The 27851-nt window shown below is 34.8% G+C and overlaps 1 long non-coding RNA gene across 1 annotated transcript in view; it reads left to right on the top strand.

The window, feature by feature from the left end:
• The first annotated feature begins 855 nt into the window (after window positions 1-855).
• LOC111096905 overlaps window positions 856-27851 on the top strand; it is a 104348-nt gene continuing 77352 nt past the window's right edge. Inside the window, exons 1-2 of the long non-coding RNA XR_005362471.1 lie at window positions 856-913; window positions 10111-10214. This is a non-coding gene — a long non-coding RNA (uncharacterized LOC111096905). The remainder of the gene's footprint in view (window positions 914-10110; window positions 10215-27851) is intronic.

The raw sequence follows: 27851 nt of genomic DNA, 5'->3' as shown, positions 1-27851 counted from the left end.
ATATAGATTTTATATTTGTGATATAGTTAAATAACAAAGTAGGAAAATATCTCTAGACCAAGAACTAGAGAAAGAAGATTACTCAGGCTTTTGGACCACCATTTTCCACTAGAGAAAATGCTTGCTAATTTTAGGAGAAGTAGCAGAGAGTTTGAGAAGTGTTTTTGACATTCATGGGAGGCTATATGATCAAAACATTAACAGTTGGCATGTAAAGTTCATCATGGGTAGAATTCCAGGTAAAATCCCAATACATTAAATTATTCATAAACCAAATATCAACATAATCTAAGGTGCTAAAATCATACATAATATGTTTTCTGTCATAATAAAATTAAGCTGGAAATCAACATCAAAGATCATTAGATGTATTTAGAAAATAAGGCATATACATTGAAGTGTCCACAATGTCAGTGATAACTAAGAATGAATACCAGAAAGCATTTTAAGCTGAATGATAATAAAATATTATGTATTGGAATTTGTGGGATACCGTTAAATCAATGATCAAGAGAAGTTTTATAGAATCAAATGCATATATTTTTAAGATTTCCCCTTCCCAGCTTTATTGAGATATAATTGACGTATAACATTATGTAAGTTTAAGATGTACAGTGTTTTGATTTGCTATACTTAATATACTGCAAAATGATTACTGCCATAGAGTTAGCTAGCATCTTCATCACATCACATAAATTACCATTTCTTTTTTCTTAAAGATCTATTTAGAGAGAAAGAGAAAGTGTGAGCAGAGGGAGGAACAGAGGGAGAGGAAGATAAGCAGAGTCCTGCAGAGTGGAGCCTGAGGTGGGGCTTGATCTCAGGACCCTGAGATCATGACCTGAGCTGAAATCAAGAGTTGCAGATTTAACTGATTGAACCACTCAGGCACCCATACCATTTCTTTTACGTGGTAAGAACATTTAAGATCTACTTTCTTAGCAACTTTAAAGTATATAATACATATTGTTAAGTATAAAGTATTAGGTATAATCATCATGTTGTGTGTTAGCTTCCAAAAACATACTCATCTTGTAACTGAAAGTTTGTACCCTTTGATCAACACCTTCCCATTTCCCCCACCTCTCTGCCTCTAGTAACTATAATTTGGCTTTATTAGATTCCACATGTAATGATAGTGATCTATCTTTGTCTGATTTATTTCACTTAGTGTAGTACCCTTGAGGTTCATCCATATTGTTCCAAAAGATTGTATTTCCTCTTTCTCATGGCTGAATAATATTTCATTATGGATATATATATATCTATATATATATATATATAGATATATATATATCCTACATCTTCTTTACTTTATCTGTTGATGGACATTTAGGTTTTTTCCATATGTGAGTAATGTTATATGAACATTAATGCAACAGAAATGTTGCAGTGAACATAAGAATGCAGAGATCTCTTCAACATCATTAATTAATTTCTTTTGGATATATATCCAGAAGTGGGATTGTTGGATCATATATAGTAGTTCTATTTTTAACTTTTAGAGGAGCCTCCCTACTAGAAGGGATATCTAACTGTGGTTTGGATTTGCATTTCCCTGATGATTAGTGAAGTTGAACAGTATTATTATATAAGCTAAAAAAATAAGATAAATTCTATAGCTCATCTACTGCTCATCTACTGGAATTAGAAATGAGTTTAACAAGGTTGCTGGATACAAGGCTAATATACAAAATATAATTGTATTTCTACATACTGAGCAACACAGATAATAAAGTTAATAGCATACCAGTTTTAACAACATTAAAAAATAATAAATGGCTGAAAAGTAGTCTAACAAAAATATGCAAGGCTCTACCCAGAGAACTGTAAGACACTAGTAAGAAAAATTAGAGACCATAAGTGAATACAGAGAACACCCTTGGGGATCCCTGGGTGTCTCAGCAGTTTAGCACCTGCCTTCAGCCCAAGGTGTGATCCTGGAGTCCCGGGATCAAGTCCCACATCAGGCTCCCTGCATGGAGCCTGCTTCTCCCTCTCTCTGTGTCTCTGCCCTCAACCCCCACCGTGTCTTTCATGAATAAATAAATAATACCTTAAAAAAAAAAAGAGAACACCATTTTTCATGTACCAGAAATTGTTTATATTGTGAAAATATCAAATTACCCCCCAAATTAATCTCAATAAATTTTCATAGATTTTGAAGAGAAATTGAGAGTTTGGTTCTAATATATATATATATTATAATATATATATAAATTCAAATAGCCAAGAAGTGCCAGAATAATCCTCAAAATGAAGGATGATTTGAGAGGGCTTAAATATAGCTAACTATAATACTGAAATAATTAAGGCGAGTATGATTTAGTATAAGTATAAACATATATTCTAATGAAACAGAAAGGAGAGCTTAGAGCTTTCATGAATGGTACAATGAAAGTGTACCATTCATTTTTTTTAATTTAATTTTTTAAAGATTTTATTTATTTGAGAGAGCATGAGTGGGAGGAAGGGTAGAGGAAAAGGGACAAGAAGATTCCCTGCTTAGTGGGGAGTCTGACACAGGACTCAATCCCAGGATCCTGAGATCATGACCTGAGCCGAAGTCAGATGCTTAACCACCTGAACCACCTAGGCACTCATGTGTGATTCATTTAATACAGACACTCATTTAATAATAGAAGTGGCACTATAGAGGAATGCGGAATGGAAAGTCATTTCAATAAATGGTACAGAGTTAGTTGGATATTTATATAGAAACAAAATGTAAACTTGACAGCTATCTCATCCCATATGCACCAGTCAGGGTGTAAGATATCAAGTATTGAAGAAAAAACACAATATAGATATAGAGGAATATCTTTGTAACCTTGGGGCAGAATACAAAGTAAAAGGATTCAAAGATCAGAAATATAAATGAAAAGATTAACTTTTTGGCCTATAGTGACATTAAGAATATCTATTTATGAAACACTAAATAAGTAGGATTCAAGTTGTACTGTGGGAAAAGATATTGGAAGCACAAAACCTGAAAAAATTATATATATACATAGACATAATTCCAAAAGCTATTAAGAAAATAAAGAAAATATATATACTGCTAATAGAAAATGGCAAGAGACTTGAATTACCTACTTTATAAAAGAGAATATTAAAATGGTAAGTGAACATGTGAATGGTAATAGTAATGAACATATGAAATGATGCTCAAATTCATTAGTAATAAAGGAAATGCAATGAAAACCATAGTAAGATATCATTAAGTACCCTCTACAATGTTTAAAACTAAAAATAATATATATATATATATATATATATATATATATATATACACACACTTGTGCTTTCTCTGTTTGTTTCTGTTCAGATTAAGATGTATACATGAAAATTTTCAGGACATTTGGTTTTGATTTTGGTTTGTCTGTATTTCTCTAGAATGGGAACAACTTCCAGAGGTTTAACATCACATCGCATCAGAATCTCTTGTTCTATTTAGTTACTGATGTTAAAGGTAATAGCGAGAGATAGGTCCTATTTTCTGAGGGAGAAGATTTCTATTTTTAATATTTATATTCACTAACAAAAACAGTTAGCTTTTGTTTTTTTTGTTTGTTTTTGTTTTTTTTTTTTAATTTTTTATTTATTTATGATAGTCACAGAGAGAGAGAGAGAGAGAGACATAGGCAGAGGGAGAAGCAGGCTTCATGCACCGGGAGCCCGACGTGGGATTCAATCCCGGGTCTCCAGGATCGCGCCCCGGGCCAAAGGCAGGCGCTAAACCACTGCGCCACCCAGGGATCCCAGCAGTTAGCTTTTGAAGAAGAAGTATTCTATAGTCCAGATGGAACATGGTATTAACATTTTACTTTTGATAACTGTTTTAGAAAAATAATATGGTAAGAGTTGATATGGTAGAATTTGCCATCACTGCTAATCAGTTCTAAACACTCTGAAATTGATAGCACCATAGTAGTAATTGATCAAGTAATCAGTTAACTTAGTCCTCTAAACCCCTCAATCCTTTTTCCAATTAAAATGGTTAGAGATTTTCCCCCATTATTACTATTTTTTCCATTGCTAATGAAATGTAGATATTTGTTTTCGTCATGTAGTTATTACCTATATCTATCCAGATGATGCATGCATGAAAGGAAATCATTTGTTATTGTAGCCTAACTTTGGAGGTCCAAATTTTTTTATACAGAGCTACATGGAGAAAACTTGTGTTGTTCGCATTTTTGATTTGCCAGAGAATTCACAAAATTATATATGAAATCAATTTAATTTCTACCTTGTGCGATAAATGTCACAACCAACCAGAATACCTGATTTCGTTATCAGCCCACTTTGCCTTTGGGTTTAAAACTGACTTCCTTTACCTGTTACTCATCATTTATTAAATAACATCAGTAACTTCCAAATATACTTACTATGTACCAGTCACCTCACTCTCAGCCCTCCATTGAGTTATTTATCTGAATTTATGATTATCTTTTTGTTTTGTTTGGTTACAAAAGTGTACAAGTTGAATGAACTAATTTAGAAGTGGGAATGATTGGTCCTCGCTATCCTAAATTGTGAAATTTTATAGAGACTTGGATTGGCAAGTTTTACACAATTTGAGTGTTAGACATCATAAACAAAAGCCCTTTACTTGTTTATATATTTATAATAAGATATACTAATGTATATCTTGATTTACTAGACTTTAGAGGTGAGATCTGTGGTTAACTTTGCATAATCCCAAAAGATTGAGCTGAATAGTAGAGATTTTGGCCACTTTCTGAATATCTATACCAGCCACTTTCAGCCCTGATATCCTGACATTTGTCATTATGAGTTCTGAGACATGTTGTTAGTAACAGAATTAAAGCACTAAAACTTGTCAAAACTTACAGCAAAATGAAGGTCATTCATATACCCTGATTTATGATGATATGCATGTCTTCCCACTTTTTCTTTTCTTTTCCTTCCAGAGTATAGCTAAGTGCACATTAATGTCTGACCTGTTGTCTAACTTGCATTTTATATAATTTATGTAACTCAGTCATAGATGTAAGTAATTAGAATAAGAACAGTGCAAACAGCAATTGTTAACCATATTTACAAAAATTTCTTAACTTGAAACATGAAAATAATCTTAACTTTTACTTTGTCTGTTACACAAAAAGCAAATGATTTATTCCTAAAATCTAGACAAGAGCTATCTTGGAACATGGTGACTGCAGTTCCAAAGAATTATGGTGAAATAATATTAATTTTTTCAATCAAGATCCTTGTATTTTGTTAGCAATATCTCACCACATTAACATATTAGCAGTATCCCATTGCATTGTATTAATATTCATATCATATCAGAATTTATTGTTGCTTATACAGTGTTAAAGTCATATTGCATTAGTGACTTTCATATCAGATTAGCAAAAGTGGATCCTAATAAGACTTTCATATTTAATTACTAAGGTAACAGTTTTGTCTTTCCAAGTCACTTTTAACTCCAGCCCAGAGTGCAAATTGATGAATGTGGTAATAAAGCAATCTTTCTAGCTGAAGATGGATGGCACCTGGGGCCGATGGGGCTGTGAAAAGAGGACTTGAATAAAGGAATGGAGTCACAAGTGGCTGGAAAAAAGTCCCACCTTTTGCCTATGTGGCAGTACTTCTGAAGTGATGTCTTCATAAACTTAAGCTAGAAATAAAACCTAAGCCTTAGTTATTTACACCTCATCCCCGCCATCCTATTCCAGTCCAATGATTTGGGCCACTGAAGAGAGAAAGAGAGGTAGGGAGAGAGAGTGAGGGGAGAGAGAGCACAAGAGAGGCAGGGAGAGAAGCAGAAATGAAAACTGTTCATGAAAGTGATAAGTGGTTTCTATTCCTTAGTATGTTATCTCAGAAATTATTTGAATTTAGAGGACTTTTACCTGGCATTTGGATGAGTAGGGGAGATGATCTTGTTGGGACATACAAATGATTTCAGAGAATCTTCAAAGAGTGCTATGTAATTATTCAAATTAGTAGATTAAACTTAATCTTGATACTTGCTGCAGGATTTAGAAGAGATAGAAGCTATGAACATAGACATATATTGATTTGATCTTATTGATGACCTGGACTGGACTATGGTATTTTCACCTTTTAATCCCAGCACGCATCTCAGCATCCGCTATATCATATGCATTCCATGTGTACTCTTTGAGAAATGGAAAAATCAGTAGAGTTTGTGTGGGAACTGTGAGCCAGGACCAGAGGACAAAGCAGTCATGAATATCACTTGATGGGAAAGGCTGGTATTTCTCCATCAGTTAAGAAAACTTTTATAGCTACATACATAAATGTGTGTGTATGTGCATATGTTTGTGATACATATATAGGTATATAATTGTTTTATATGTCCCTTCTTAGTCATTCGACCTCCAGTGTATTGGACAAACTTCCTAAAATCTCTCCTACATTACCTCTTTTAAACTACAATAGTCTTCTTTCATGGAGTCTAAAGCCCTTCTTTCTTTCTTCAGTTTCTTCTCTCAGTATATTAATTTACTTAATTTTTTTCTAGTTTAAAGGGGAAGAAAACTCATCTTCTTTGACTTGATACTTCCCTTTCATTATCATCTTCCTATTTCTTTTTAAGCCATGTGTTTAAAGATCTAGATATTTATGGTCTCTATGTCATTGCTCTCAGCCTACTAGCTTGTATTCCAAACACTTCATTAAATGTTTCCTCTTGAGATCAACAGTGTTCCCCAAAGTGCTAAACAAAGGGACATTTTTTCAGTGTGTAAGTTCTGACCTTTTAGTCCATTTGACACTTGTTCAAACACAACCTCCTTATTTGATCTTTGATCTCTTAGGCTGTGTGGCACCATTTTATGGTGGCCTTCTGCCTTTTTTCAGTTTGTTTTCCTTCAGCTTTGAGGCTACATCTCCAAATTCTCTTTTTCTCTACAGCCAACCTAACTGGTTGGGCACCATTCCTTTAGTTTAATGATATCAAACTTTAGTGTACATGAAAATCACCCAGTAGTTTTATTAAACCCCAGATTGCTGGGCAATTTGAACTAGTATCCCAAGATCCATTCTTGTTTACTTTTTTCCTAACATTGTACCTTCCTCTTTTATTCAGTCCTCAAGATATCTTATTGATTTTAACTTATAAGTGAGGAAATCTCCTTTCTCCTAGTCTCTTAGACCTCTGCTTGTCTGAATTAAGCAATAGTATCCTATTACAATGTCTTCTTACATCTAGGAAGACAGTGATTAAAATTCGTGTGTGTGTGTGTGTGTGTGTGTGTTTTAAATCACAAATCTTTTGATGATTCCCTTTTTTTCCTAAATTTATTCTCAGTCTGTTTAAAAGAAAATACTAGAGAATAGGTAACTTAATGTGATATCTCACAAAGAATTGGTTATTTGATTTTCCAGGACAACAGAAGAATTTAGCTGTATTATCTACTGCTAGGAATTACTCTGGGTTTCTTAGGGAGAGGATAGAAATAGTAAAGTGATACAGAGAAGAACACTGTAATTTTAAAATGTAATTATTACTTTCTGGATAAATTTATATGCTAGATAGTTTATATACATAGAGGTAGATCCACATTTTGTAAGGCCTGAAGCTTACACAGATTGGGGAGCCTGCTTTGAGAAAGTAGATGGAACATTACAGATATAAAATTTCTAGGGCTTCTCCCAGGGTCATGGAGAAAATGAGGGATCCTGAAGCATTAGCTTTATGATCTTCACAGCAGATCTGTCTCTGTAGATACATTTTCACCCTACCCTCTAAAAAATACTGTGGCTATTAGTCCCAGATTACATATTAGGAAATTGAGGTTTACAAAGATTAAATAACTTTAAGGATTTCACTGTGAGAAGAGGTAGAATTGAGGTTAAAATGAAGGTATGTCTAACTCCAGAATCTGTTCTTAATCCCTTCACTTTACCATCCCCACTGTGAGATAAAATTAACCCATCCTTCTTGTAAATACTTACTGATAATGACAGTCTCCTTCTCTCAAAAGCAAGTAATTCTCAATTATAACATTGAATTTTGAATTTTTACTCAGAGCCTTAAAATGTTCTTCACACTGGCAAAAGATGCCAACTATAAATCTTGCTCTTCACCTATATAACATAATCTGCTCTTCCAGGGTGGGCTAATCCTATACTCCAAGCAAAGTTACCTTATATTGTGCTCCATATCCAAGAGTTATCCCTATCTTCCTGGCAGGATCAAGACATGATCCAATGTCCAAACAAAACCTCTTCTTTATACATTATTAAACTCTCCTTCATATCTTTATGGCTCACAAGTCATGATTTTCTTTTTATCATTGTCTTCTAAGGGTATGTTGGTCTAGATACTCATTCCTTTTGCAAGGTGACAGTAGCTATACTTTGACCAGTTCAGAGCTTCACCTATAGTTGTATAATAAGCACCCTGAGGGTAGCAGCTACTTCCTTCTTCTGTTCTTGGTGTTGTCATGCAGACTTGGCCAGGAGGAACCATAAATTAGTACTCAGAAGGGCCATGCTGGTTAGATCGGTTTACCTCTTGCTATTAGGGACCATTATACATTTACATTTTCCTTAGAAAATTATAATTAAAAAATATTGTCAAAGCCTTCAAGTCACTAAAGGACCCAGAGTAGGGGTTCATTTTATTTTAAAATAAAAGTAAATTTGTTTGCCTATTCAGTTGTGAAATTCATGAATCCATTTGATTGAGCAGCTTTTTTATAACTTATTGTTATCTTTTCTGGAATATGTCTCCCACCTGCTGGGCACTTTTTCTTTGGTGGAAAAATAAGAAAATAAAATTGAGTCTGAGATAGAGGGTTAATCATTTCACCTTTATGATAGCTGAAATCTCTCAGATTTCCTTTATTTTCTGCCTTAATAAACTAGTTCCCTCCTCTTCTCACATGGATCTGATCCTGTTGCTTTTGGTGAAGCAGGTGAAGCAGATCTGGTGATCTGGTCATATGGCATCAAAGTCCCCCCTAGTGCAAAACACGATGGAGATTTAGAGACTTTGTCTTTAGGGCCCAACCAAGATACCAGAATCTTTCATAACATTATCTTCTTCCTTTTTAATTTCTTTGCAGAACACTTTCTGAAAATTGAAATCCTTTATCTTAGAGCCAGAGATCTTAGCTTCAACTTAGTTGCCCTTTAAATATGAATAAGAACTGGTGTTGAACGCTACCTATCTTATATTTGCCTGGTCTATTTGACTTCATAATATTTTGTGGTGCTGTTCTTGAAAGCCAGCTTTCTTCTCTTATTCTCAGTGAATAATTTCCTTTGCAGCCTAATGGAATTTATTCCCCTCCCTGCCCCCATCTTCTTGGTTAGATTGAAGTTATAGAGGTTATCAGAATTACAATTTGGATTCATTTCATGTATTTTGGTTAGAAAAGCATTATTTGAATTATCAGCTGTTGTTTCAAAAAATAGGAGTTTATATTATAGTTTCACTTCCCTGTAGTATTTAATCAAGGACTCGTTTTGTCAGTCAGTCAGTTTATTTGCATTTATGTTACACTGTTCAGGCAGGGATGTGTGATTGTGTAACACACAAACACAGATTCTCTCCTCCTGTGCTTCCTATCCTCCTGTCAATGGGCCCCAAAATGGTAAAAATGCCAGAGCAGAGCTGGAAATGAATAAGCACCCATGTGTCTACTTTAAAAATTAACAATATCAAACACTGAAAGACATTCATTGAATGTGAGCTGTGATTAGCACCAATACCCACTATTATGAAAATTTACTTGTACAATGTGATATTTTGAAGCTACATTATTAGCCTGAATTTGCATACCTATATAACCAATTAAAGAGTGTTGATTGGTGTGCTTACTGTTTAGGAGGATTCAAAGAAGTTCTGCCACAGAATTTCCACACAAGCATGCATGAAATATTAACTGTCTGCTATGAACTGCATTGTGTACTCGATTCCCCACCACCACCATTTATATGTTGAAGCCATAAGTCCTCATTTATATGTTGAAGTCTTAAGCCCTTCATGTGACTCCTGGAGATAGGGCCTTTAAGGAGGTGATTTAGGTTAGGTGAGGTCAGAGGATAGAATTAGTTGACTTAAAAGTAAGAGATACCAAAGCTCTCACTCTCTCTGTCCAGGATACAGCATGAAAGCAGCCATCTATCTATAAGCCAGGAAGATTGCTCTCACCAGAACCTGACCATGCTAGCACCCTTATCTCCAATCTCCAGCCTGCAAAATGGTGAGAAAATTAATTTTTGTTGTTTAAGCCACCCAGTTTATAGTTTTTTGTTATGGCAACTTGAACAGATTAATATGCCATCAATATATAGAAAAAATTATAATATTTTCCAGGAAAGTACTATATACCAGGAAGACAGAATAAAAAATTAGAACTGAATGTGGCCTGAGCAGTCTATAATCTCAAAGATGGGTGGGATGTTATCTTGGAGTTAGAAGGTGGATAGAATTTGGCTAGGTAGAGATAAAATCCTTGAAAAAAGCAAAAGGGTGGAAAAGTGTAAGATTTATGTGACGACAATTATGAAATCGATATACTTAGACAAAAATGTTTGTTTAGAGAAATAAGATACAAAGACATAAACGGTAATAAAGGACCTTGAATGACTAACCAGAGGCCATAGTCCCCACTTGATATCTTGGTGATTAAAAAAGAAACTGGAGAAAAAAAAAAAAAAAGAAAAGGAAAGAGTGGACACTTGACTACCCTTAGAGGTAGGCAGCCTGTACCTCACCAACGAGACTAATTGTTGTTACCTCCCTGGAATTATGACAGTAAAGGGACTTGAGATTTTACCCAAGTTTTGCAGGTGAGCTTTCAAGCAGTGCCTCCTACAGGAAGTGCTAGGAAGAGGATTGACACAGACATTAATCTGGGAAGAAAATCTGTGTTGCCTCCAGACATTGTTATAGGAATTGGAGACACCTGGCTTGATATTTGTTCTCTTCTTTGTCCTGTGTTTTATGTTCTGAGACTTGTCTGGTGGTGGAGGGAATAGATGTGAGGAATGACATGCATGTTCCGTTGTTTTCACACAGGAAAACAGTTTTAATCTCACTGGAACATGTAGGTACAGAATGTAATAATGGAAAGAACATCAGATTTGAAGCCAGAAGAACCAGTGGGTGGAGGTTGGATTAGCTACACAGCAGCTCTCTGATCTTGGGCTGGTTTTTTAACCTCTCTGAGTTCAGGTTTCCTCATCTGAAAAGATACCTCATCAGGTTATCATGATTACATAAGCTAACATAAATTAACGAAGTATAATAATGATTACATGATAAATATTTCACAAATGTAAGGGATTTGAAAAAATTCCTCTGCATCTCGCCTCCACTTTGATTTACGTGGTGGTGACAGACCTCCATTTTATGGAGTAGGCTGGATTTATTTTGGAATATCTTTCCCACAAAAAGATAGCTCATCCAAAAGCATCCTCCCAAATGATTAAGTAAATTTTGTTATCAACATGAAATGATTTTCGGACATTAAAATGAAAATCTAAATTATTAATAATGAAGATGATAATACATATCTGTTATTTTGAATAATGTAAATTCCCCCAAAATGTCAAGTACTGTGATTTAATTATTTTTAATAGCATGGTTTCTTCTGAGGATATAAATATGTTAAAATCAATAGTAGCACACATAAATACGTTGTTACTATTAACATCCATTTTTAGAAATGTCGATGATCCCTGATAGTCCTGCTGTCTTTTTATGAAAAGCATCTCCATGAGATAAAGTTCCCAGGCCTAGCCTTCCAGCTTTGTGACTATTCCCCCATGTCCCACTTTGTAAATGTTCATTTGCTTGTAATGGCAATTTATGTCACTGTGCATTATACGGATGGCCTAATTCAAGGCCAGTCATCCAGTGGAGATGTCTTCACTTCGAGGGAAGTTGGTTAATGTTTGGAACCAGGATGTTTTATTGTACCATGTCATTGAACTGTATTTTCTACAATGTCTTTTTACTGACTGCACCTAAAAACATTTCATTATGTTCAATCATATACACTCATTCTCATTAGAAGGCTATCATTTCCCCTGTAGTTATACCTGTCCAATGCCAGTGATGCTTCAGGTTTCTTATACTGAAGTAAGAGAAGTGTTGGTTTTTAAATGAAAATCCTTATTACTCATTAGGTGTCCAGTGGTTTAAATACATGAAATGTGCTATCCTTCATTGAAAGAGACAGTGCCCCTGGTCAGGGCCTAAAAGAGGCAGAAGTACAGTGTGTAAGCTATGGGATTTTTTAGGAGATCCAACAGGCCTCTCCTGGATCTCACCCAACAAGTCTCTTCAATCCCACCTGCATCTCTTTCTTACTGGGAGAATTGATTCTTGGCATGCCTTGGAAATATATTACTGATTTTGTTGATTGATTCATTCTTTTATTTTTATAAAAATCTTGGAGCAAAATTCACACTTTATGGTTTCTCTCTGGTTCTGCAAATTCAAAAATAAATTACTTAGTGTCATTAACATTAAAGAGAATGATCCATACTGGGGATACAGTGTACAAATGATTACAATATAAGATTCTAGAGCCTTCTAAGCTATACAAAGTGCTATGAGAGCACAAGGAAATGCCAGAGACTTCACTGCGAAAGTAACAGATGCACTTGAGAAGGTTAGCAAAGGTGGCCAACTTGACAAGAAAAGCACTGATGACAGTCATATGAATAGCATGTGAAAAGGAGGTGTGAGAGATCCTGACATGTTCAAATAAGAGTGAATAGGTATAAATGGATTTAGCAGCTCTGTGAAAGAGAATTTAAAGGCTATGTGGTAGGTCAGTGTGGGGTGGGATCAAAAATGGGGTGAGGCTCTGGGATGGAGAATGAGTCAGAATTGGATTGAAGTTTATATTATGACTGTTGTTCAGTAATGATAATAACAGTTGCTGTATTTTTGGAGCAATGACATTTTATAAATATCAAAGTTTTCTGCATCAAAATGGCATCATTAAAGTGACTGTCTTGATGTGTAATGTATCTACTGCATACATCCTGAGCCTCTGTTTTCCCTCCTTCTTTTTATCAAGCTGTAGAAAGCATTGAGTTAATTGTTCCAGTCAAAACTGATGATGTGGCATTACTGTCATCAACTCAAAATCATCTGGAAGAATGATTCCTTCTAATACCAGTTTCCTGTCCTGAAAGAACAGCTTGAGATTAAATACTGAAACACCCAAATCAAACTTTCTGTTAAATTTCCTCCAAAATGTATTAGGCTTATGTCTCAGATCTACATAGCACAGACTAATTTATTCATTTAATTACTGAGGGATAAAGTTTGCATGAAATTTACCAAGGATTCGCCAAGAAGTTATTTCCTTAAAAATACAGATTTTCTGGGTACATGCTTGAGATTATTCTAGGTCCAAATCAGTTTACTTGGAAATTTTTTTTTTCATTCTAGAATTCTTGTGATCACTTACTATTGCTTTTATTTTATGGTCTGTATCATACTTTTATTTTTAATTTTTATTGTTTTTATGTATTGAAGTTAGCACAGTAGTATCTTATGAGGGAATCACAGATGCTCCTCTAGATTCTACCTAGGTTCATAAGAAGTAGACTGTCTTATTTGATTTTCAGATTCTCCATCCAGTAGAATATTACTCTTTGCTTTCCCTGCTTTTCTACTAGTAGTGCAGAGAGAAATTTATCATGCTTTTCCAGAAATTTTGCAAATTCTTACCATACATATTTTAAAATTCCAATTTTATACATTGTATCTTTTTTCCTGTTGTTACTTTTCACCTTGTCTTCTTTAGATGTTTATTTTTATTTTATTGTTCCTAAATGCAATACTTATTTTATCATGTATTTTATAGCCTACCTAATATTTATTTGGTAATGAAATGTGATAAGTACGATCATAGAGAATGCAGTTCCTCACAGTACACTAAGCATAAGCAAATAAGATACTGTGCCTCTCCATTTTTTAGTTGAGGCATTGAGGCATCGATGAGGTAACCTGATGGGGAGGATGCTGCCTAACCAGAATTGAAGCTGAGTTCTAGCAGGGAACAGATGGGCATATGCTTATAAGCTGCTAACTTGTCCACAAAGCCCTTTGTTCTATGTATGAGCAGTGCTGCATAATCTAATAAATAGTATCAATAATGATGACAGGAGAAGAAAATTATAACCAATCATGGAAAAAATGCTACCTGTGTTCAGCAAAATCAGGACAGAGAATGGGGCTTGCCATCCACCAGAGAATGCTGGGAGTTAAACAATTAAAGGCTGCTTCTCTAGAGGCTAGAGGCCGTGTCTCCTTCCACATTGCTAATGAAGGATAATTCATTTTACCTCGCCCCCACCTTTAGAAATCAAAGTTCAAGCGTCCGTATCAGACGCATTTGAAAGGCGAGGTCTTCTCTCCCCTTGCAATACTGTGTCTCCTCTTCAGGGAGCATTCTCCTGTTTTATTAATTATTGTGCTTCGATGACATTATTATTCATGGACTAGCATCTCAAAATACTTGACTTACCACTGGGTCTGGAACTAATACTAATAAGTACAAGGCTGAGTACTGGGTGGAGTTGTTGTTTTTTTTTTTTTTTTTTCCCCTCTCTTCTTTTTCTCTTCTATACACAAAGAGAGGGGTTAGTTTTATTCACAATTAGCTGCCTTACAGTTCTAAACAGAATTTAGCCTTTTGACTCATTAGGAACAGTGCCATGGAGAAATGTACCTCTAGGGCATTTCTAAGAAATGGAAAAAAAAGTCAATTTCAAATTTCCATGGACCACCAAAAGAAAAGACAAAAATAAAGACTTGTCTTATTTGCTATGATTTTAATACAACTTACAATAATATTTATTTTGGAGAGCAGAGAGTTTTTGTTCACTCATATGGAGTCAGTGATTGCAAACATGGCACTGTGTTGGTAAAAAGGATGTTGATATTTGAGGTAAGTTTATAATATAATGAGATTGATTGTTTTAAGCAAATATAGTAGAATATATTCATTCAAAGAACACAAGTCCTCTTCAAAGTAGCCAACATGAAAATCTGTTTTTCAATTAAGAGTAGATTCCCGGGATCCCTGGGTGGCGCAGCGATTTAGCGCCTGCCTTTGGCCCAGGGTGCGATCCTGGAGACCCGGGATCGAATCCCACGTCGGGCTTCTGGTGCATGGAGCCTGCTTCTCCCTCTGCCTATGTCTCTGCCTCTCTCTCTCTCTCTCTCTCTCTCTGTGACTATCATTAAAAAAAAAAAAAAAAGTAGATTCCCAATTTTCAGCTGTTAACAACAAATAAATAATCCTTTCAGGAAATAGGTTTTGTTTCATAACAGAAAATCTGTCATTTGGTTACCTGTTCTATGACAATAAAAACAAAGTCTGTTTTTAGTTGTTGTTGTTGTTGTTGTTCTGCTATCCAGATTACAATTACTTTGACTCATATTAGTTGGCCCAAGGCCATATAGTGGTAGACTCACCTTCAGTATAACTTCATATTAAAGTGGAGGAAGGGTGAAAGAGGTAGGACCAAGGAGCTTCCTTTTGCTTCTTTTCTTCTTATCAAGAAATTAAAGACCCTCCCACATTTATTCTTTTACATTCTTACAAGGAGTGGGGTCTCACATCTCTCTTAGGTGCAAAGAGGTTGGAAGACGAGGTATATGACTTTTTATTCCAAAATGAGGGAGGTGAGCAAGGGAGAAGGGCCCGGAGATTGGAAATGGTGCTGACCAAAGAAAAGTGTCTACTTAAGCATAGAGTTATTTCAAAAAGGTTTCACTTTTTTCAAGTTGTTCTTTGTTAACTGACTTCATTTTCAGAAACAGACTTTCCTTGTAGTGGACATCATCTCTGCCTTTGTTTAGCATTGTTTAGCAGCTAGCCTAATGCTTCTGAATATATTTATTGAATGAATTAATTCATGAGTCAGTAAATTAACCAACACCGTTTCTCCACTAGTACCTATAGGTGTATTGTATGTGACTTTCAAGCAAAGAGGAATAGATGATGGGCATGTAAAAAAACTGGTAGCTGAAAATGTTAAACAGAGGGAACACTTTTCCTTTTTAGTGGATGAGGTGGTACAAACTGTCATGGAAGGGAGATCAGAGATAGACTGAATAAACCATGCAAACTAATCCAGTTCATGCCCTCCCTGTGTCCCCACAAACTAAGGACATATGCTCCTCACAGTTACCAGGGGCTGCAGCTGGAATCAGAGGCCTGATCCTGTATCCTATTGATCTGTCCCTTGATCACTTTTTTTATTGCTTCCTGAAAGCCCCTTCATACTATTTTGTCTCTAGGTCTGAATACTGGCAGCTTCAGCTGAGAGGAAAGTTTCCTATAAAACTTTAATTAGTTTTTCATTAATTCCTTTTTTTTTAATAAAGATTTTTTTCTTGTTCCTTTCACCTAATACTTATAAGCTACATGTCAATCTCCAAAACGGTACCTCCATCACTGAAATTGCTTGAGCTGCCTGTGAGTTTATTGAAACTCCTGACTTTCAGGAGTTCTCAGTGATTTAATTTTTTAGAAGACTGGGGTTGCCTTTGTATTTCATATCTGGGAAACACCTTGGCTGGAGTCCCTTCTTCCTATGGCTTAATCGAACATCTGCAGAATGATTGAGGGAAGACATTGATCATGAATAAAGGAAGGAGTATGACTCAAATTCTTCTGAAACAGTAATTTCACCACGAGCAATTTAAAAATTAGGTATCCTAGGTAGACTAAGTCACGGCTGGCCCTGGATTTGTGGTTATTTTCTGCCCTTCAGTTTGCACTTCCTCTAATCCCATGTTATCCCCCACCTCACCTGTTTTCTCAGGTCCACCAGTGTTTCCTCTCCCCATTGTCCAAACAAATTATTTAAATTACTGCTGCATGTTATACATTTAGAACTGTCATAATCATTATTGGGGTTAATCAGTTGAGTGATACTATGAATAGGACGACTATGATTACTTCCTTTTAATTGAGTTAGAATAAACTGGGATACGATGAGGTTAAATGGGATCAAGCCAGCAGTGGAGTCAAGACTGACACCCAGGTTTTCTCAATCCTAAATAATGCTATTTCCTACATATGCTAAGCCACAGAGAATCCAAGAAATCTAATGTACTTATTATTTGAAAACAGAGTGCCCCCCACCTAAAAATTGCATTAAATCTAGTGTATCGGGTTCAGTCCCAGTTTGAGCATAAGCTCTATCTGTCCTCTGCAGGGATTCGACTTTTCTAGGCATGTCTGGTAAACTGGCCAAACAGATTCAAGAAGACATTTTGGGGCTTCCTAAACTCTAAGGAGTCTTCTAGAAAATATGGTTTCTTAAGGCGGTTTGCTTACAAGAAAGTCGAAACCCTTTTTTTTTTTTTTTTCTTTTAAACCACTAGGGGGATATAAAATTGTTACAATAAATACTGAAGAAAATCATTCAGTAGGTCCAGCATAAATTCATGATTAGAAACTTTTAGAAAAGTATTCTTAGATGGAAATTTCCTTAAGTTTGTTTTTAAAAAAAAAAGTTTACCTGTAAAAACTCCAATCATCTTAAATGAGGAAACCTTGTAAATCTTTACTTTAGAATAAGGAAGAATATAAAAATAGCATCTATCATTACTTTGATATTTTATGGGGATACTAGCCAGCACAATAAGACAAGAAACAAAAAACCCATAGATTTTAAAAAGGTGGAAATAATACTCTCATTTTTTATATCATATAATTGTTTAAATAGAAAACACAACAGCATAGCAAATTAAAAATCCTATGTATTTGGTAAAATGGCTATATATGAGGTCAATATGTAAAAAATATTAGCATCATAAAATGAGTTGAGGAGAGAAGCCTTTATCCTATACCAAATAATTTTTATAAGATTTAAAGAGATATGTCCACGATAAGAAGGTAGTTCATGACTGGAACATAGCAGTGTTTCCTTCTCCTGGTGAGATTTTAGTATTGCCCTCTGGTGAAGTCTTTCCTTCTGGAGATGAAATCTTTGTCAGGGAGAAGAGTCTGGGGGTAGAAATTGTTTTGCAATAGCTTCTCTTTTTCTTCTTGTGTTAGGGTCACAGTTTTTGGATCCTTCCTAAGCAGTTTGATGGGTTTTTAGGAGAAGAAGCCAGCAAAAGTGTGGGGCCACTATGATGGTATAGTCCCCAGGAGTTTCTGTCATGCTAGTTCACACTCAGGCTCCAATGATTCACCCAAATTTCTCCTTAAGTGTCTTCCAGCTAATGACATCTGGCCATTTTTACTCTAGGTGAGGAAATCCTCAGATTTTATATTTCTCTAGATTGTAAGATGGTAGTTTTTCCTGTAGCCTCAGTTCTCTGAGGAGTCTGAGAAAGTTCTAATACTCAGTTTGTCCAGCTTTTTCTCATTTTAAGAATAGAAATGATGGCTCCCAGGAGCTTTAAATGTTGAATCAGAAACTGAAAATCTGGGCAGCCCGGTGGCTCAGCAGTTTAGTGCCGCCTTCGGCCCAGGGTGTGATCCTGGAGACCTGGGATCGAGGCCCATGTCGGGCTCCCAGCATGGAGCCTGCTTCTCCCTCTGCCTTTGTCTCTGCCTCTCTCCCTCTCTCTCATGAATAAATAAAATCTTAAAAAAAAAGCTCAAAATCTGAACATATATTTCATAATTATACATATGTGATTTTTTCTTTTTATTATTAGTGTGTGGTTTAAACTTAGCTTCATTGTGCTTAGAGTATGTTGAAATTTGCCTTTGTTAGAGTGCTTGATTTTTTTTTGGTAAAATTTCCATATATGCAGGTTAAAATTAATTACTCTCTAGCTGTAAGGTAAAATGTCATATATATGTCATATAATAATATATACATGTCATATATACATAAATGTTGTATAATGACACTTCACCTCAACAACTAGAAATAATTTTACATCCATACACACATGTACATATATATGTGTACATGCACAAATGTATATGTACCTGCATTTATGACATATATGCGTATATGAATATTTATGTAGATAAATAAAATCTACTTTAGACTAAGCCTATTAAAATCTGTATACTTAGAGATTTTATTTCTTATTTAATCCAGGAGTTACACACATTTTAGACATTCATGCTCATTATCACTTAGGCTTTCTTTTATGTCTCTGTGCTACATTCTGAAAAACTTCTCCAAGTCTTTACTGCATTTCATGACTTTACACTAATTCTTTCTTCATCTGTATTTAATATGCTATTAAATCAGTCTGTTAAATATATCATTTTACTTATCACATATAATGTTTTTAGAAATTATATTTGCTTTTTTTTGCTTTATCATTCCTTAGAGTATTCTTCTTTACTGAAAATATTTTCAAGCTTATAATTTATGTTTGAACATAATAATTTTAATTGTTTTATAATTCCTTGAATAAAAATTTAATATATGAAGCCTTTGCAATTTTTTTGTTATGTACAAGTCAGATGTAAACCCATTTTTACAATAGAAACAAAGGAGATTAAACACTTAGAATGAAATTAGTGAAAATGCACAATTGATACAAGGAATAAAGTTCTAAAATACAAAAGGAGACTTGAACAAATGGAAAAACATGCCTTGTTTTAGGATAGGATGACTCAGCATTATAAAGATGTCAGTTCTTTCCAATTAATTTACAAAATTCAATGCAATTTCAATTAAAAATACCAATAAGCCATCTTATGGAAAAACTGATACTAGTTTTTATTGTAGAAACAGATATACAAGAATAGCTAGGAAAGCACTGAAAACTATGAGGGGTATATTAGTTTCTTATAACTATTATTAAAAAAATTACCTAAAACTGGATGGCTTAGAACAATAGAAATTTATTATTTCACAGTTCTGGAGGCCAGAAGAATAAAATCAGTGAACTAACAGAACTGTACTCATCAGGATGTTTCAAGAGAAAATCAGATTCTTGACTCCTATCATCTGTTGGCTGTCAAAATTCTTTGGCTTTTGGTAGCATCTCCCTCTGGTTTTTCTTCATATTGCCTTCTCCTCTGTGTCTGCCTTACAAATCCCTCTGTTGCTTTCTTATAAAAATACTGTAATATCATTTAGGCCACTCAGATAACCCAGTGTAAGCTCCTCCCCTCAATATCTTTAATTTAATTGCATCTTTTCACACGTAAGGTAGTATTCACAGGTTCTGAGGGTTAGGATGGGGTCATATCTTTTTGGGGGGCCACCATTCGGCTAACTACAAGGTTTGAATAGCCTTTTTGGACAGTTAGACATATTATTAAGCTTCTAATTAAATCACATGATGCTGGTACATAAATAGACATACAGACCAGTAAATAAAATGAAAAGTTTAATAGAAGACCCAACTGCATATGGAGATGTATTGTGTGACAAAAATGTCACTTCAAATCATTCAGATAAAGGGAACTTTCTAATAACAATGCTGGGACAATTGAGTAGCCAATTGGAAAAAGTTAAATTTAGGTGCCAATCTTATACTTTCTGTGAAGTTAAGTTCCAAGTTGATTGGAAATCTAATGTATCAAAGGAAAGCATTAAAGTAGCATCATAAAATGTGAGTACATTCCTTTTTAATTGTGTTCAGGGAAATGCTTTCTATAACTGGAAATCAAAGATAATAAAAAGTTGATAAACTTGAATTTATAAAACAAAACTATGAATGACAAGAGATACCATCAGCAAGTAAAAAAATCAGATTAAAAAGTCTTTTTTATAGCAGTTACTCTTAGAAGTGAAATTACCTCTATTTTATATATCTCCAAATAAATAAATCTAACCAGAATATGGTGTTAGTGCTTCAGGTAAAGGCAGTATAAACTACAATTGGATACTATAAGGATAAAGGCATGATGTACTGTACATAAAGGTAGGTATTTAGTCACTAACTGTGTTTCTCTTGGGAATACAGATTAACAGTCATGGCACTAATGGGTACAGTAGAATTGAACAAATAAATATATCAAAGATAATAAGAATTAGTTTAGAGAAAGAAGTTATAGGGATCCCTGGGTGGCACAGCGGTTTGGCGCCTGCCTTTGGCCCAGGGCGCGATCCTGGAGACCCGGGATCGAATCCCACATCGGGCTCCCTGCATGGAGCCCGCTTCTCCCTCTGCCTGTGTCTCTGCCTCTCTCTCTCTCTCTGTGACTATCATGAATAAATAAATAAAATCTTTGAAAAAAAAAAAAAAGAGAAAGAAGTTATAAAGAAGGAACAAAGAGGCTAAAGGTAATCCTGTGACACTGGATTAGAATCCAAGGTATAAGCATGAATGCATAGTGATAGATACAGAGACAGATACCAGTATAGATATAGACATAGATATACATGTATATTTATTTCTATCAATATAGATATATTTATGTAGATAGATATGCATATAAATACAGATATATCTGTGTATACAGATACAGATATATCTGCCTGTGGGGTGTCCTTGTGTATGTATGCATGTGTGTATACAGAGAGAGAGAGAGAGAAAGAGAGAGAGCAATGTGTACATATGCATGCAGTTTAGTATACACTTTTTTTTTTTTTTTTTACACCATTTGTCTCCTGACAAGGCTTAGAGTCAATTATACTCTTATAGCAATGAACATACCTAGCATACATCTTGCTTGCGAAACACCAGTCTCTAATAAAAAGCAACGAGTTCTCTTTGGAGAAGTGATTGATTCTAGCTCTTGGGTAGAGCAATACAAGGTGAGCCTGGAGTATCTTGTAGTACTGAAAGTAAGGAAGTTCTTAAGAAAGAATAGGCACTTGTTTAAACAATATAGGAACCAGTCTGGAGGAGGTGCTGATGGCCAAAGCTGGAACAATTTGAACAACAAATAAGAACTGACTTTTAACCTGTAGAATAAAATAATAGTAATGAATCTGTTTTGATACAGATAATTAAATAAGCAGGAGAAAAGAGATCATTCCTTCTTATAAAATTCCTGTTATTCTGTTAATCCCATTAATTAAATTTTTCTGTTAGTAAATGTAGAAGACAAATCAGCATTAAGTAAATAGCAGAGCAATGGGTGTTTGCAGACAAGCTCCCTTGATGGATGCTCATATTAGTGCGTGAGAGCTTGAGGAGAAATATATATACTTCTTGTATATTCTCAAAGCACTTGTATATTCTCAAAGTATCTACCCTTAAATATTTATTAACTAGAAAGGAAAAGTTTGTATCTTTATAATGCAGAAACTCAGGAGAAATCAAGTGATTGAAGTTAATGTCACCAAAAGTAAGACAAAATGCTATCATGAACCCCTTGGTTGATGAACTGAGAAGAACACAGTATCATTTCAGTGGTTTTCTTGCAAAAAATGCTTAACTTCAGTCTAAACATGAGAAAATGTTAGACCTGAATTTAGGGATATCCTACACAACAAGTGACAGATATTCTTCAATGTCAATAACATGAAAGAAAAGGAAATACTGAAGAAATGTTATAGACTAGAGGTGACCAATAAGAAATAACTTTTAAATGCAAAGAACACAAATATGAACCTGAAAAAATTATGAAATTTGAATGAGGGGTATAGTTTTACTAATAGTATAGTGCCAGTGTTAATTCCTGGTTTTGATACTTCTATATTTACACAGGGTATTAACATTAGAGAAAGCGGGATGGAGTATATCCAAGTGCTGTTTTATTTTATTGCAACTTTTCTATGAATCTAAAGTCATTTGAAAATGAAAAGAAAAGAAACTAATTATTTTCACCTCTGGCACCTCTGGGTCATATTTTTTTGATTTATAAGCTTCTCCCTTTTCTTTTTCTACCTCTTCAGAATATTTTTCCTACTAACTTGTCATTTACAGTGCTTTGTTTTAATTATAAGAGTTAAATGCTTACAAAAATCTAAAACACAAAATGAATGAAATAAAATTAGAAAATCTTCCAAAAATTCCCAGTGCTCCTATCTAGAAGTAGAATTGTCTTTTGAAATATTTCTTTATTCTGCTTATGAACCATTTATTCTAGAGCATATCAAATATGTCTTAATAAATTTTTATTGTTAACTTGAAATATGTGATTAACTAGCTTTGGCAGTATGCAGTATTTATGAATGATTTAGGTAGAAAGAATCTTAGCACACATAAAGTTATTAGTTCCACTTAAATGTATGATTATTAAGATTTAATTTATTTCCTCCTGCTTCCTTTGGGACATTTCTCCTAGGAATGGAAAGCACAGGAATAGGGTTCCAGTTCTACAATTCATTTGCCATGTCATCTTGCTCAACTGCTATAGTTCTCAATTTATCTGCCAATATAACGGGTAAATTCTTACCTGTCTTTCTTTCAACTCTAAAATGTTATAATGCCACAATGAATCTTTAACAATATAATTTCAATTAATAGGAAAGATGGGTGGAGGACATACTCTTCAGGAGGCTCATTAATAAGTCTCTGATACTGTATTTCTGGCTAATTTATGTTTATCCTTTATATTTAATTTCTTAATATAGCTTCTAATTTCCAAGCATAGCAGAGGTGATTAAAATTGACTCTAGAACCAAGTATCTGTGTTCAAGTGAGACTCTGGGACTTCCTACCTATGTGAACATGAGCAAGCTTCTTAACCCTCTTAGCTTAATTTCCTTGCAGGAAGATAGTCATCACTTCTCCTGTAGTGGCTTCATGAGGATCAAATGAGTCATAGTTGATAAAGACTTAGACCACATGGTGTTCTGGTATCTCATATAAGTATTGAGCAAGGTTTGTTAACTAAAACACATGGATTCATTTAGCTATAATGGTTCATATGATAATGTAAGAATGCCATTCATTTTTACTCTTAGAAAAGAAAAACAGCAACAATGGAGAAGTCAGAGTACCTTAAATCAGGATTTGCTTAAAACTGTTACTTTTAGGAAATTAGTAAAGTTTCTAGACAATTATAGAAACACAAGAAGAGTTAACATAGCTTCCCCAAAGAACAGACTCCACCCAGATATGAGGAAATGGCATAATCATGAAGATTTCATTTGTATGTATGTATGAATGTGTATGCATATGTGTATATATACACATTTTTTTTTCCATTGCACTGATGTTCTGGTCACAGACTGTCAGTGGCCATTTGTGAACTGGCAGCTCTTTTCAGCTCTTCATTCTCCATTGTCATTGTTATTGGCATTGTTATAATTTATATTCATCTGATTATCAGAGTGTGTCGAGGCCGACATGTCCAAGAGAGCTGGGCTGAGCACAAGAGCTCCTTTTGGAGTGAGATAAACAAACAACAAACAAAAAGACTTTTCGATTCAGCAGTTCCCTGAAGTGTGTGATTCATATATGAGTCATTCTCGTGAAGTGGATAAAATTCCCATTTACAAAGTCAGAAATGAAAATAAAGTTGTTTTTAATTTAGGAGACCGAAGAGTGGGATGAAATATCTAGCTCAAGAGGCTCCTTCTGAAAATGGATTTCTAGCAGGAAAATCTCACCCCACTAAGCATAGAGATGCAAATTTTGCCTTCTATAAGCTAATCAAGACTTTTTCTATTTTGGAAAGAAAACAAAGGAAAACCAGTCTAATCCTGAGTAAACCTGGCTTTTTCCTTACTTATTGGGTCTCACAGGAAAAGCAGATTGCAATGTTTAACTCTCTAATATATGCAATAAAAGATTTCAGCGATACTGTCAAGCTGACTACTTAGCCATTCAACTCCTTTCATATTATACACATTGCTATGCACTGTCGCTTGAGATTACTTTGTGCAAGAAAGCTTTGTTAGGACAGAGTAATTTGATGAATGTCAAAGCCAAATGTATATAGAGAGATATAGATATAAGGGATGGGACCAATCTGATTTCTATTTGACTCCCACACAAATCACATTTCCAACACATTTCAATGAATCACCGTTAGATGCCAGGTTGGCAGACATGACACATTCTGGACATGGTTAGAAAGATAGATTTGGGATGTTTCAAACATGGCCCTGTGAAGGGCATTTTTTTTTTTTTTTTGCAAAAACATCAGAGGGTACAATACTGTATTATGTCTACAGTATATTTTAACCAAAAGATTTAAATGAAAATCAAACTATATCTAATGGTTCCATGTAAGCTTTACTGTCTTTTTCTGATTCTTTGGAGAGAGGGGCCATTCTTCATAGTATCTTTTTCATATTTCTAGAAAATACGTTCAGCAAGTTTATTAAGAGGTGGTTTTTGCCACATGAGAGTATTTATGATTGTGTTGAGGAGCAACTGTAGGAGAAATCCTCTTCAGTTACACCATGTGGGGAAGAGCTCTTCAAGTACACACATTCTGCCTCGTAGCCTGCCTTGTATGCAAAAGAGGAGAAAGAAGCTTGCAAGTAGCATGACACTATTGGGCTGTTGAGATTGGCCAAATTACTGGTCTAGGTCTCTTTATCTCTAGTTTGCATCTCTTTGGATAGAAAGTGCCCCATCTTTACTATTGCAGGTATTATTCTGGAAGAGCTATGGGCAGATGAGATATAGTCACTATGATACTGAGATAGAATGTAAAGAGTCCTTGACTTAAGATTACTTATGGTTACCAATTTTCTCTTACTATGATCCCTAGATTTTGAGAATATAAACATAATAATACTTATATTCTTAAAATAAATATGTAAATTTATTTACATATACTTGAATAAGTGTTTGTGACATACCTAGATTGAATTTTATCTCAAGAATGAAATATGTTTAACTTTGTGATCTGATCTTCTTTACTGATTTAGATTATTTTTGTTTTATTGAATTTCCTAAGGATATTGTCAATTATCAAAGTATGAAAATTGTGTATAGGAACCTGACTATGAAAGCTGCATGGAGCTAATATGGAATGTTTTGTTTGGAAGGACTTTGGTGTCTTTTTTTTTTTTTTTTCAGGTATTATTTATTTGCCAGGGAGAGAGAAAGAGAGAGTTTGAGTGGTGGAGAGGGGCAGAGGGAGAAACAGGCTCCCTGCTGAATAGGGAGACTAATGTTGGGCTCCATCCCAGGGACCCTGGGATCATGACCTGAGCCAAAGGCAGAAGTTTAACCAACTGAGCCACCCGGGTGCCCCAAGGACTGCGGTATCTTCTATACCAAATTCCTTATTTTATAAATGGAGAAAATGTTACAAAAGTGTTTCTTCCCTCAGTCACACAACTACTGAAGAAACTGACCAGACTAGGTTTCCACATACTTCTGCTGATTAATTTCACATTGCGTAAAATTGTTTTGAGTGAGAATGGTGTGTGTATGGTGTACAGGTTTAAAGCATGAATTCCTGACTAGGTTGCTGTTTCAAATCACAGTTACAGCAAGTTATATAAAGTGTCTATTCCTCAGCTTTCTCATCTGTAAAGTTGAAGTAATAATGCTACCTAATTTCTTAGGGTTGTTGTGAAGAAGTTTATATGGGTTAATATAGACAACATATATGTAAAGCATATAAAATAATATCTGACATTTATTTAGTGCTATAGAGTGTTAGTCTGCTATTATTACCCTCTAGTTGCTTAGAGCAATGGGAGGAGAAATAGTGAATAGTGAACCTCTTTGTTGAGAAGGTATATAGATAGAACCAACTTAATTTCTTCCTACTTCTGTCCCAACATGCTTCTCTCTCCACATGTGGCTTTACAACAACATGCTGTTTTCCTTATCCCCTTTATCTAGAATAGCTGTTTCCCCTCCTGTCTTGCCTCTTTACCTAGTTAACTCTTCCTCATTCTTCAAAACATAGTTTGAGTGCAACCCTTCTAGTAGCCTCTATTTGATTTATGTAGCTCTCTTACTCCTATGCTCATTTTAATCATATTTATGGATCATTCCATGTACCTATTTATTGGTTTTATTTAAATTCAAGTTAACATATAGTGTATTATTAATTTGGGGGTAGAATTTAGCGATTCATCAGTTGCATATAACAACTGGTGCTCATTCCATCAAGTGCCCTCCTTAATGCTCATCCCCCAGTTACCCCATCCCCCCCACCTCCCCTCCAGCAACCCTCAGTTTGTTTCCTACAATTTGGCAACTCTTATGCTTTGTCTACCTCTCTGTTTTTATCTTATTTTCTTTCCCTTCTCCTATGTTCATCTCTCTTGTTTCTTAAATTCCACATATGACTGAAATCATATGGTATTTGTCTCTCTCTGACTGACTTGTTTCGCTTAGCCTAATACCCTCTAGTTCCATCCACGTCATTGCAAATGACAATATTTCATTCTTTTATGGCTGAGTAATATTCCATTGCATATATATACCATATCTTCTTAATTCGTTCATCTGTCAGTAGGCATCACAGCTCTTTCTATAGTTTGGTTATTGTGGACATTGCTGCTATAAACATTAGGGTGCACGTGCCCTTTCAACTCACTATTTTTGTATCCTTTGGATAAATACCTAGTGCTGCAATTGCTATGTCATAGGGTAGTTCTATTTTTAACCTTTTGAGGAACATCTATTCTATTATCCAGAGTGGCTGTATTGAAATAATCTGTTTACTTGTTTATATTTCTCTACCAAACTGAAATGCTTATGTTCAGTGTCATAGGAACTTTTATATCCCCGGTGCCTACCACACTACAAAGCAATATTAGATGACCAAAATATCTGTTGAAATAAACTGAATTGAACAAGGAAGCAGCACATTTTATTTTAGGGTCTAGGACAATGGAGGTAATGAAGAAAAATAATATGTTGAGAGACTGAAAGAAGGAAGCATGAGGGACTGAAATAAACACTAAGGGAATAAGTGTATGATTAAGTTTGGTGCAGGAGGTATGACCCAACTCTGCAGCTTAAATATGCAGTGAAAATATAGACCTTTTGCATCACAGGTTAACATACACTAAATGGCAGTATAAACATAAATGAATGAACCAATCAATACATA

Source organism: Canis lupus, chromosome 7 (genome assembly GCF_011100685.1).
Source record: "Canis lupus familiaris isolate Mischka breed German Shepherd chromosome 7, alternate assembly UU_Cfam_GSD_1.0, whole genome shotgun sequence".
Classification (NCBI taxonomy): domain Eukaryota; kingdom Metazoa; phylum Chordata; class Mammalia; order Carnivora; family Canidae; genus Canis; species Canis lupus.
This window is presented reverse-complemented; position numbering and strand designations above follow the sequence as displayed.